The sequence below is a fragment of the Asparagus officinalis genome, unplaced genomic scaffold (genome assembly GCF_001876935.1).
Source record: "Asparagus officinalis unplaced genomic scaffold, Aspof.V1 AsparagusV1_Un470, whole genome shotgun sequence".
NCBI lineage: Eukaryota > Viridiplantae > Streptophyta > Magnoliopsida > Asparagales > Asparagaceae > Asparagus > Asparagus officinalis.
In genome coordinates, this window is record NW_017972735.1 from 161914 (window position 1) to 173936 (window position 12023).

At 39.8% G+C, this 12023-nt stretch overlaps 1 long non-coding RNA gene across 1 annotated transcript; it reads left to right on the forward strand.

Annotated features, from left to right (window-relative positions):
- Positions 1 to 484: 484 nt before the first annotated feature.
- On the forward strand, positions 485 to 882 carry LOC109827821. The gene is made up of 3 exons (XR_002243515.1): positions 485 to 552; positions 654 to 725; positions 821 to 882. It is a non-coding gene; the product is annotated as an uncharacterized LOC109827821 (long non-coding RNA).
- The last annotated feature ends 11141 nt before the right edge of the window (positions 883 to 12023 follow it).

Sequence of the window (12023 nt, forward strand, 5' to 3'; positions counted from 1 at the left end):
AAAAGAAAAGTTGCAGCAACATTTTAATCAGGTCTGAAAGATTCTTCAGAAATTTGTATTGAGACTTATTTTTCAATTGCTCGTATAGAAATTTTAAATATTTTATTATCACCCAATGCTTTGGGGTGTAAACACATTGGTTGTTCTTTGTAACAGCATGTTTTCAAGATGGATATGGAAGAATAAGTTATTTTTTGATGTTATGCTATAAAGAGGGTGGATGTTAGGCGTGTGATACTTTTGCTCCATAAGTTAGAGATTGCGTTCGATGATTAAGTTATTTTTTTATGAGTAAGTAGCGGCATTGTGAACTTCCACCTTTCAGGCTTGTAATTTACTGACACTATTGTCTCAAGAATCATGCTGTTTTCTGGTTATGGTATATTGGAGATTCTTAACTACATATTAGTTCATGTTGCTTTGTAATAACTGATTACATAATCATGAAAGCTTTCAGTGACAGCTCCTTTGTTAAATGTGTAATAGAGATCTTAGCAATAATAACATTGGTGGAACTATCCCGGAGAATCTTCCTCTTACACTGAAGACATTGTACGTTTTTGGAAAATTGGAAAACCTTGTAGCAATTTCTATCTTTTTTTCCTGGGGTGTAGTCACTTTTGATTCATTATAGTTCTGTTTGCCTATGGCAGTTTTCTCTCGGCTAACCAATTGACAGGAAGCATCCCAAGTTCTCTGTCCAAGCTAACACTTCTATCAGACATGTAAGATCATGTTAATAATCTTTATATGCCTTTCCTTAATTTGTGAGGAGTAATTACAACTTCTTTGTCATCTTCCTATATTTTGTTTTTGGTAGGTCAGTGAACGTTAATCATTTAAGTGGTGATTTGCCAGATGCTTTCCAGTCTCTCACTGGTCTAATAAACTTGTGAGTGGATCTTCCCTTTAAATTTAGTAGTGGTTAATTTGATTATTTGCTGGCAGTTCCCACCAAATCTTGAACCAATTATTTAGTTTAAGTTCAGAGTTGACAAGAGATGTCCAGCTTATATATATCACTAGGGGGAATTCGCAGATTTTCTCAAGAGTGACCGATAGCTCTCAATGTGAAGGATATAAAAGATTATCACAGGCTATAACAAGGTAAGAGCTAGTATTTATATCCTCCCTGAAACTTTAAGAAACAAGATTTCATATCGTGTTATCTAATAGTCTACTTGTTACTACTCATTGATCCAAGTGTGGTGTAAGCACTTGTTCTTTTGTTTTTATTGTCATATCCTTTATAGGTAGCTGATGCTGCACATTTGTTTTGCTCGAATATCTGAAAATTTCATGATTCAAATATCTACTTCTTGAATTTGGTTTAGAAAATAGAAGGATATCATAAGGTCTGTTATTACCTTTGATTTGTTACTAACAAAACCTTATGCTCCTGTGAGCACTGTTTATGGGGACTTGGTTAAGATTTTCTCATGAGTTAAGGTATACACTTCTGTTAGCCATTGCTTCGGATCAATTACTAATACCTAGAAGTTATGACTTATTGTTATAATAGTTGTTGTCACTGAAAATTTAATTTTTGTCGAGTAATAGCTATAAATCATGAATTTTTATTAAGAGTGTTGAACGCATATTGGTGCTTAAGACTTTTCCTTGATCTTTTGGACTGGATTTATCACCCAACATCTGTGTTTTTTGTAGGCTAACTTTGAAGCTCTGCATCTGTGTGCGCATGTGTACACACACATGTATAACTTATGCATGGGTGTGTATTTGATATTTATTCTTGATTAAGCAACGCAAGATGTTACATATAATCAGGTGTAGGTATATTTATGTGCATACTATTATTGATTGTTTTACTAACTGAACACATGTCAACAGAACGGAACAAGCAAATAATAAATCAAGCAATATGAAGGAAGATTTACCAGGTTATGAAGATCTCTTAGCTTCAAGTAAATCCCTTTGATAACTCTCTTTTTGCATTGCACTAGAATTAGTTTACTAAATTTAACCAATCTACGTGAGGCATGTCAGTAGTTAGTAATCACAGACTAAAAGATAATGATTACATGAATTCAGCATTCTTTAATTGGCTACTTCCTGGAAATAATTTATATACCTATAGTACTTGGTTTAGTGGCTTTTGCTTGTTGTAATTAGTCCTCAACTATTGGTATCTCTTTTATATATATGCATTGCTTGTGTCCTTATGGATCAGTTTGTACATATATTGATGCATTGGTTGTGTCCTTATGTTACACTCAGGATGATGAGGAAGAAGGTGAAGAAGGAGAAGAAGAGGGCTTGAGTAAATGTATAGGGAAGGAGTTGAAGAAGCTTCTGCAGTGTCATAGCCATTGTAAATAATTTATGTAAAAGTTTGTAAACAATTTATGTATCTCTCTACTATTTTGGTGAATGTATTATTTGAATATAATAGGATTTGATATTAAAATATAATTAGATTGTGTTGGATCTGAATATAATTTTTTTTTGTTTAATATTGTGTACATGCAATCAAAGTAGTTTCTACAAAAAAAAAAACTTACTGTAGCATAGCATCCTAGACGTAAATTCCGTCTAGGATGCTAAAATTCCGTCTAGAATACTTGTTTTTTTAAAAAAATTAAAAAAATCAAAAACATCCTAGACGGAAATTCCGTCTAGGATGACTATCCTAGACGGAATTTCCGTCTAGGAAAAATCAAAAACATCCTAGACGGAAATTCCGTCTAGGATGACTATCCTAGACGGAATTTCCGTCTAGGAAAGTCATCCTAGACGGAATTTTTTTCCGTCTAGAATGTAATATTCTAGACGGAAATTCCGTCTAGAATAATCCGTCTAGGATGCATTCTAGACGGTTTTGAATTTCGTCTAGAATAATCCTTCTAGAATGTATTCTAGACGGAATTTCTGTCTAGAATACTACATTCTAGACGGAAACATACTAGACGCGTATTCTAGACGGAATTCCGTCTAGAATAAGCATTCTAGACGGAATTCTAGGTATCCTAGACGGAATTTTTCGTCTAGGATGCTTCATTATTTAGTAATGAGAGAAACTGGGTTCTTCTTAACCTTGAGGTATTTATCTGTAATATTTAAATACTTTAGGGTGTTTATTTGCTCGATTTAAAATAAAGATCACTTAAGTGGAAGGTTAGTAAAACTATAGGGCAATTAGGTGCAATTTAGCCTTTTTTTATAATAATATTGAGGCTTACATCATTTGTAGGTATGTTGAAAAGTTTGCAACTGTTTGGAGCATTTTGTGCAATGCCCAAAATTTATGAAATTAAATGATATTTTCAAAGTTTTAAAGTATTGTTTGAAAGAATTTGGATCCTCTCTACGAACAAAAAATAGTAGATACACAACTATCTTTTATCATAGCTCTTGATTATTTAGTGAATGATTGCGATTCATTTTAAATCCAACATTCACCGTATGCTCATAAAATTATACTCATCCTTAATTTGAAGTTAAAGGCAAATTATAGCCATCCAATAGATAATCAAACATTTGTAATAAAGCAGGGGTTGCTTCACAACATTTTTTAGAATAAACAAGATCTGGATTCTATCTGAAATGGGCCAAAAGGTATGGTAGGATGTGTTTCCTTAATTCCTTTCCCTCTGAGATATTTTTAACCAAACCTTTTATTTTAAGGGGGGGGAAAACTAAGCACAGGGTAAATCCCAGTTTTGTTTGCAAGAGTAGATATCCTATTAGATCCAAATCCTCAAAAAGGTTTTGTTCTTTTATGTCTTCGATGAGGATGGAAACGAGTCAAATCAAATCGAAGATATTTGTATTTGTATTTAATTTAAAGTCTTCAAATTTGGATTTGAATTCGAATATCATTCTCTCCATTTATTCGAATTTGAATGCTGATACAAATATTCTGGCCTCAAAATAACTTTTGTTGTCTAATTATCGTGGAGTAAATTATCCACCGCTGATGACTCAGATGGTCAGGAGGTTCCAATATGACTTTCACAGTTTTGATTCGATTCCGAGCTGCGTTATTAAAAAACATGGGGTAAATTAGGCAATATCTAGATTTAAAGGGTAACTTACACTTTTTTCATTTGAGGGGTATATAGTTAACATAATTCTCAATCTAATATTTGGGTTAATTTCACATAACCCCACTGTTTTCAGCAAAAGTTGTTTCTGTTGAGGAATTCATTATATCTTCGTTTGATTAAAACAAATTCAAAGAAATAGTCTTTTTATAAGACCTTTTCTACACAACAAAGCAAAAATTACAACTCTTGAGAAAATAACACAAAAATCGTCTATCGATTCTTGTTTTTGTGGGACTTTGCCTGTGCCGGGAACGCTTTGGTTCGTGGACCGCCGAATCACAGATCGTGAAGGGGGTTTACTGATTCTGACTTCGTTTATCGAAGTGAGAATTTGAAACGATATCTTATCAAAGTAAGATAGTCGTTCTTCTTAAAATCAAGTCAAAGCTCAATTTCAAGGATTTGCACGAAAACTCAAATCTGCTCTCTCTGCTCTGGATTGCTCGAAAATATGCTCGATCCTCGTCAGAAATGACCCTAGGGGGGTATTTATAGCCTCTGGGGTAATAACTGCACAAAACTCAAACAAAACAACACGTTATGGCCGCGAGACAGTGTTTACTGTCTCGCTGGGCGAGACAGTGTTTGCTGTCTCGCTGAGCGAGACAGTGTTTGGGAGACAGTAAATGCTATCTCGAAAGTGGAATATTCTGGCAGTTTTCGTTTTTAACTGCCTTCCCACGTTTCAAACTCCGTTATTTTGGTAGTTATTCACGTGATTTTCGCCCAAGATGTTTCCCACGCCCCTTGGCAGTTAATGGACACGTGTAGGGCAGTTATCGAGGTAGTTTTTTGACCATTTCAACACTGTCTCGCTGGCGAGATAGTAAAATACTGTCTTGCTGGCGAGACAGCAAAGTTTGTCTCGCTGGCGAGACAGTAAAGTCTGTCTCGCTGGCGAGACAGTTGCTGGCGAGACAGCAAAGTTTGTCTCGCTGGCGAGACAGTAAAGTCTGTCTCGCTGGCGAGACAGTTCATACCTGTCTTGATTTTCCAAAAAACAGTATGAAGTGATTTTCTGATGATCTTCTCTATGTTTGGGATACCTATTAGCATTTTTTTTAACGCCTACAGATACCCCCTCCAAAGTATTCCAGACTCATTCTTTTATAGAGGAGCATAGGATACTTTGGATAAGATAGATTTTACTTACGATCCCTTCAATGCTTGGTTGAGTAGATCGTGTGAAAGGACTTGTGCATGGCTTCAATGCTTGACCTCTTCTACTTTTAGTCTATTCAGTTCTTTGTAGAATAGCTAATGTTTTCCCGGCGTTGTGTTTATCGCTTGACCGTTGTCGAGATCTTGAATTGAAGTTAGTACTTGTTCCTGTTGGTTCAGCTTTCTTCACTGAATTAATAGATCCATTGAGAGCTCATCAGGTTATTCTTAAGAATATTCAGATTAATATTCTCCAGAAACTTCCTGTTGAGGGTAGGGAAACAGTTTAGACTCATGTACCTATTGGAGTATCCATGTGTATTGAAACAGCACGATATCGCCAAAACAATCATTGCCGTCTCGTGATACGAGACAACTTATACTGTCTCGTGGTGCGAGACAGTAAATGCTGTCTCACGGTGCGAGTCAGTAAATGCTGTCTCGCGGTGCGAGACAGTATATGCTGTCTTGCGGTGCGAGATAGTAAAGTCTGTCCCGCAAAATACTGTCTCGCGGTGCGAGACAGTAAAGTCTGTCCCGCACGGCGAAGTCGGGATTATAAAACCCCGACTTAGGGTTTTTTCTGGGTTTTTCACGTCGGATTTTGGGCGATTTTTGTTGATTTCTTGGGCGATTTTCTGCAAGCTTCGACCAGTTCTCTTGCTTTCTTTGTTTCTGATTTGTGTGGCGCCTTTATTTGGGGAGATTCCATTCGGATTTCTGAAGGTTTGTACGCCTCTTTCTCCAAAACTTTGATTTTCTTCACCTGTGATTGTGCATGCATTGTTTCAGTTGTATTTGCTCTATTTTTTTGTCGATTTCATGTTCAAAATCCTAACTTTCCTCTTGGGTTTTACTGTAGCTCGTGTTTTCGTCATGTCGCCGCGTAGAGCTCGGGGAACTCGAGGTCGTCCGACTGTTCAGAGCCCTGAAGAGGCGGGTCCTGCTGCGGCTTCACACGGGGGTATATCTCTTTCACCTTTTCGCAAATTTAAATATTGTATTTTGTCAATTTCATATATATGCACCTGTATTTGCATGCAGATCCTCGTTTGTATCCTTTGAGATACCTTCGAGAAGAGCCGGTATCCTCCTTCGAGGGGATCGACGCTTAAAAGTGTTTGTTTTGCTTGGACAAAACACGCTTCATAATACACAGGGGCGATTTCATATCATCCCACGTGTATTGAAAGGTTCTGGTATGCTGTTATAATGCCCGTGCATAGTAACGCATATCTCCTTTATACATATGGTAGATGGAAAATCGTCACACCTGTTATGAGATAGCGACTATATCTTATGGAGTAAGATATACCGTTTTCTCTAAAATTTTAGGACTATACTTACACAATTTATGTGTATGTGTCTTTTATCAGTCCGATTTCCTTCTACCACCTTTGCTGCTGATGTGGTTACTGGCCGGAGTAGCGTGACCCACTCTTATTATGAGGGGATCCCGTTAATTGAATCATCTCCCCAGTTCAAATCTGGCTATAGCGAAAGCGCTAGAGAATTAATCCAGCGAGGTAGTTGTCGTGTTCTACGACGATTAATCACGGATGCGACCTTGATCTCGGAGCAAGACTCGAATCAATGTATAAGGAAGCCAGATTTCTTGTTTGGTGATTCGGTGAAAGATCCAGAGATTGCTTTCTGCAAGCCTGCACAATGGTTGCACCAAAGTGGGTCATCATTCTTATATCTGCCCTGGATTCCTCGGGAGTATTCACTGTTAAAATTCAGGAATTTATCCGTTAGCCGTGAAATGTTCTGGAGATTAACTGAAAATCACGAGCGCATTCACTGTGGTTTCATTGGGAAAGAGGCTACTCCAGGTTCCAATGAAAGAGCTTTTGTACGAGGGCTGCATCCGGGTGTCTTAGGTCAAGACAATATACCTCAGAATGAAAAGATAGCGCAGGCCAATACTGTGAAGAATCGTTTGGGCTGCAATGGAAGAAGAAATTACCCCACGAGAGTTTCAGATGTTATCGATGGGTCCATTATTATGGGGATAAATCGGTGGTGGACCAAAATGACTCGATATGTGTTGAACCGTGGGGGCGAGAGTAGCAGAAACTAGGGTTGGAAGTCCCGATCCGTGCCAGCATGCATGGTCTGCAAATTAGTGTAGGTCATTTCGCTCCGTTTGTTCGAGATCTATAATCCTGACACTAATACGTTCTTCACCAAGAACGGGGACTCGTCTACCATTGCACGAAATGATGAAGCGTGGTCTGGCTTGCCCATAGGCGATGTTTCCATATCAAGAGTTCTTCCAACCACCAGTCAGCTTAATAAGATGGAAGGATCGGTCATCTGTGACCACGAGACTTTATGGAGCTGACTTTGTCATTATCATATAGCTATGCGCTGAGATGGATACCAAAGCTAGAAGAAATCTCCCAGGTCAGCTTAAAGCAATCGCCCGATTATCTGCTTTCAAAAAACCTGGAGGATCGATCGGAAGAGGTACGTGGATTATCTCCTTTGAGCCCGGGTGACATCAATCGGCTGTTGGAGAAAATAAACGCATAATCTTACACTTCTCATTCAGAAGATGGGTTTTCGCACGGAACTAAATTCCGCTCTTATTTGTTTCAAGCTGGTGTTCCGATTCGCCCCACTACTCTGCTGGCTGGCTTTCTGGCCATATGGTTGAAGAGATGTGTAGTTCCTCACCAGTCATCCGACGCTATGCCAATGGAAGTGTTGTATCCAGCCGTCCAGTTAGCCACAAGTCGCAGATTATTCTTGCTTCCTGCTATGGTGGTAGCTATTCACAGTGGGTTACGGCAGTTAGTTTCCGCATTCACGCAAGAGAAAAAGAAACCCTCTACCAGTATATCTGTTCCGAAACTAGAATTACCCTACACTTATTTGATGACATGGTTGGTTCTTCACCGGCCAGATCTAATGGAGGCTCCTGAGACGGTGGATCCTAGTCTTCCTCTTCTACAGACCCTTGAGGGTTGCAAGTGGATCAACCATCGATGGCCGGATATCACAAGGCACTTCAAAATTCACAAGTGTTGGGAATTCTTCCCCTGCTTCCCTCGATTCTCCGGTACCTACAACACAACTTTATTGGATGCTGAAGACCCGAGGCAGAACCGTACCGTTCTAGATATCGGATGCTTCAGATGGCTGATGAATATCCGACCTGGCTATCTGTTGTTCAGGGTAAGGGACATTTGCCACATTGAGCCCTATCTTCCATGTCGATTTGCCCGTCAATTCGGCTATGACCAAATTTATATCGGCAACCCGAATCGTCACCTTAGCTTTCGAGGTGGACTTATTGATGGGGCGAGAGCTTGGTTTTGGAGTATCGCTGGTTGCACAAATGTTGAATTCAATCTCCCTTTAAAGGCGCTGCCTCTACGGATGACCTTCCTCTTTTGTAAGTGGTTGATTGCCGCTAATATCGTCACTCGACGTGGGAGAGTATCGGACTCAGAGGAAGAGGCAGCTCCGCAGCAAGCGACAGAGGCGACTCATGAGGCTATGATGTCGACTCGAGAAAAAGAGGCTGCTGAATCCTCGAGAAAAGGAAAGGAACCGGTTCTTCCAGCTGGTAGTGAAGAGGAATTTCCTCGAGAGCATTCATTGTTAAAGTTTAGGAATTTATCGGTTGGACGTGAAATGTTCTGGAGATTAACCAAAAACCACGAACGTATTTATTGTGGTTTCATCGGGAAAGAGGCTACTCTAGGTTCCAGTGAAAGAGCTTCTATACGAGGGCTTCATCCTTCTTTGAAAGGGGACTTGTAAGACCTTCCGTCGCTCCGGCCCAACCACAAGCTGCTCCGAAAAAACGGGGAGAGAGAGTCGTCATGACCTATCCTAATCGGATGACAGTAGACGTTCTCAGTGGAGACGAAGAGGATGAAGAGGATACAGCGCCTCTTACTCGTAGGCAAAGATCTCAATCTTCCACTCAGGCTCAAACTCAGATTCCTCCCAGAACTGAATTACGCACAAAACGTCGTCATGAAGGTTCTGAAGTACATCCACTGAAGAGATAGAAGAAAGCCGTTTCTAAACCACGTGTTCATCTCCCCGCTTTAGAGGAAACGTCTGCCCGTAGCGCTTCTTCAGAAGAACAAGGTAACAATTCATTTTTATTGCTTTCACGCTTCTTAACGCTCGAACTCATTCTATTTTCGATTTCTGTAGGGAGTCAAGAAGAAGGAGAATTGCCAGCTGATGCTGTTTCTCCCGGAGGTATGGAGACTGAGGAGACCAGCTTCGTCCAGCAAATGCAGGATGCTCTGAAAGAAGGACCAGCTGATGTTCCACCAATTCCTGATATTGATCCATCGGCTGCGGATACAGGTACTGATCTTTCTCCCCTTGGAAGAGAAATCCGAGAAATGAATGAGTCAGACCGTGTGCCTTCTTTAATGACTTGTGCGCTTGGTCTCCTTTTAGTTAAACTAAAAGAAGCAGGTACAAGTGGTGGAACTCTCGAATCCGTCCCGACCAACGAAGGTAAAATTAATCTTTGTCTTGAGCAAATTCGTTTAAATTCACTTGTCATTTACGATTCAACACGTTCTGTAGATACCATAATGAAAGAATCTGTTGGAGGAGAGGCCACGCATGCAACAGGGGTCGAGGAATTCAATGAGCATCACCTCGATTTCGATCTCTCTGAAGGCGACCATCAGTATATCTCCGATTTATTATCGGGGAAAACTCCTGGTGCGGCCACAGAATCCAACGTTGGAGTCAGTTCAACAGAAGCAGGTCCTTCTGAGAGTAAGACTTTGGTTCTGTGAACTCCATACATACATACATATATGTTTTAACTTGATTAATCATATAATTGTTTGAATTATAGGACCAGCTGCTGGAGCTGATACTACCATAATCACTGGAACGTCTGATCAACCGGAGGGTAGTGAACTCGTGCCATGGGCAGGCACTGAGGTTGATTTGTAATCATCAGTTCTTGAACCTCAACCTTCTACTCCTATAGACCCCATGATGATAGAAATCACTGTCACTCCTCAAATTAGTCCGGTCGCAACAAAAGCGAGACCAACTGAAGAAGTTGGTACGTCGGCTGATGTTGTGCCTAGAGCTGGTAAGTTTCACCCATAATTTGTTTCGAATTTACGATCAACATTCCATCATACTTATTGTGGTTCTTTTGTTTGCAGAATATTCTCCCAAGGAGCCTCTCAACTTAGATCCAAAGTTCTCTACGGTTGAGATTAAAAAATCTTCTGACGTAGCTAGTGCGTCAAAAGCTGCCATTCCTGAACCGACTTTGGCTGCTCAGGAGGCCGAACTACCCCCATTGGGTGAACAAGATCGTGCTGAAGGCTCTTCTGTTCAACTTGATATGCTTCCACTCATCGTTATGCATGCACGCATATATTTTGTACTAACATATTTGTCTTCATATCAGCTCCTTCCTCAACATTATCAAATCGCATTCAAGCTTTGTTAACAGACGAGGATCCTGATAAGGCTGGCATTTGCTCTGATCTCCACGGCTTCATCTCCTTTTTGAATTCTATGGTCGATCGTATTCTCTCCAAAGGATCGCACTTTGAGAATTTTAAGAGACCTCTTGACCGTTATATATCAGGGATCAGAGAGGAAGGATATAACGAGTTAGCTGATTCAATCAACGCTTATATGGTCGACTTGAAGCAACATGTTGAACTTCTGAAGGGTCTTCGAACCGAAAGCGTACCTTCCTATATTGCTTCTCGTATGTACTCCAAGTTACAAGCGTGGCGTGATTATCAAAAATCAGCTAATCTCAAACTCCAAAAGCTAAGAGCCCACAGTACTCAACTTAGGGTGAGTGTTGGCAGGAAAACACGCGCCAAGGTTAATCTGCGCCATGACTTAGAGTCGAACCAAGCGGAGATAGCCCGCTTAGAAGAGCAACTTGTAAATGCCAAGGATGCTCGTGAAATCCTGGAGTCCGAATTGACAAAAGTAACTCAAGCTGAAGAAGACCTATTTCAGCAACTGAATACTCAGGATGAGATACTTGCTTTGACAAAAGTAACTCAAGCTGAAGAAGACCTATTTCAGCAACTGAATACTCAGGATGAGATACTTGCTGAAAAGGAGCGGGAGGTCGCCGAACTTCAGAATGTTGACGAAGAAGCCTTCAAAGTTAAATTGGCAACTGAGCTTGAACAGGCTCGTGCGTCAGAGCTTTCGCAGCTTGAAGATCAGATTCGTCAATATAAACTCTTGTAATTGGAGGCAATATATTGAATCTTTTTGCTCATTATATTGAATCTTTTTGCTCATTGAGGTTTTATTATGATTACTCATTCTTGTTTTAGAATAAATAACCATAATACTTATAGGATTTTTGGCAAATCCTCAGCCGTCAACGCATTTGATATGCCTTTACCGATTACCGTTTGAGTCGGGCTAATATGTGAGTTATCTAGGTCCGTTTCACATATAACGTTGCGCTAAAAGAATTAAACTCTTTTAGACTTTGAACTATCATATTGAATATGTAGGCTACATGTGTTAGATGTAGGCTTATCTCTAATAAGGGATAGAGATAACTTCCCCCATGTGTGAACGACATGGATTTTGGAATGAGAGTGGGTTATATTTCCTATACAGGAAAATGAACCCAGAATTGGAGAGAAAAAGAATTGCATATTCTATTTCTCAATCTCTTGTTTGTTGGTAGAGATAAACCCGGAATTAGGGAGGAAGAATTTTATATTCTATCTCCTGGTCTCTTGTTTGTTGGTAGAGATAAACCCAGAATCGGAGAGGAAGAATTTTATATTCTATCTC